The 887-nt window shown below is 39.8% G+C and overlaps 1 non-coding gene across 1 annotated transcript; it reads left to right on the top strand.

The window, feature by feature from the left end:
• Positions 1 to 215, top strand: LOC120376590. Its single transcript, XR_005587447.1, has one exon. It is a non-coding gene; the product is annotated as a small nucleolar RNA U3 (small nucleolar RNA).
• Positions 216 to 887: the final 672 nt, after the last annotated feature.

The raw sequence follows: 887 nt of genomic DNA, 5'->3' as shown, positions 1-887 counted from the left end.
TTGAATGTTTTCAGGGATCATTTCTATAGTTTGTAACTAGAGAAGTGTGGTTGAAAGTGTCTGACCTTGCTAACCACAATGAGGAGTTAAAGTGTTCTCTTCTGAGCATGAAGTGTGTGGACAGTGTTGCTTTAGTGCATCTGCTGTCTGCTATTGATGACTGTTCTTGCTTTCCTTTTGGGAAGCTGGAAGGAAGAGAACACAGACTGAGTGGTTAGTCCTTATAAAGCAAGTTTAAAAATAAATGTTTTGGTTTTCTTTTCTGTTATCTGAATTTTTTTGAAGCTTCTGTGCAGTTCTGTTTAGTTGCAAGTCTTAATTTGATTTGGTAGAATTTGGAAAAGAAGTAAAGTTGTGAACATGGTGTTTTAAAGATTTCTAGTTCAGTACTTACTGAAAGATTTTTAAAATTTCTTTATGCTGCTCTCTCTCTTTTTTTCTTGTAATCTATTTAAGAATTTAGGTAGGGTTCTGTGTCTGCACGTTCTCTTCCTTTTCCACTTGCTTCTCTCTTCTTCCCTTCCCATTTTTCAGGAAGCCCCTATTTTTTTTTACTTCTCCTGCTCTGGCAGGGGGTATGCAGTTTGCTCTTGGCCCCAAGCCCATCAGACAATCCACACAGGATCTGAGAGTTGCTGTCTCTTGGCTGTTTAGTGGGTAGAGGGTTCTAAAGCTGTCTCAGGGTATATCTACACTATGAGATTATTCCGATTTTACAAAAAACGGTTTTTGGAAACAGATTATATAAAGCCAAGTGAACGCAGCCACACTAAGCACATTAATTTGGCGGTGTGCATCCATGTACCGAGGCTAGTATCGATTTCTGGAGCGTTGCACTGTGGGTAGCTATCCCATAATTCGTGCAGTCTCCCCCGCCCATTGGAATT

This window comes from Mauremys reevesii, linkage group 12 (genome assembly GCF_016161935.1).
Source record: "Mauremys reevesii isolate NIE-2019 linkage group 12, ASM1616193v1, whole genome shotgun sequence".
In the NCBI taxonomy this organism is placed as follows: domain Eukaryota; kingdom Metazoa; phylum Chordata; order Testudines; family Geoemydidae; genus Mauremys; species Mauremys reevesii.
Note: the sequence above shows the minus strand (reverse complement) of the source record. Positions and strands in the feature narration are given on the sequence as shown.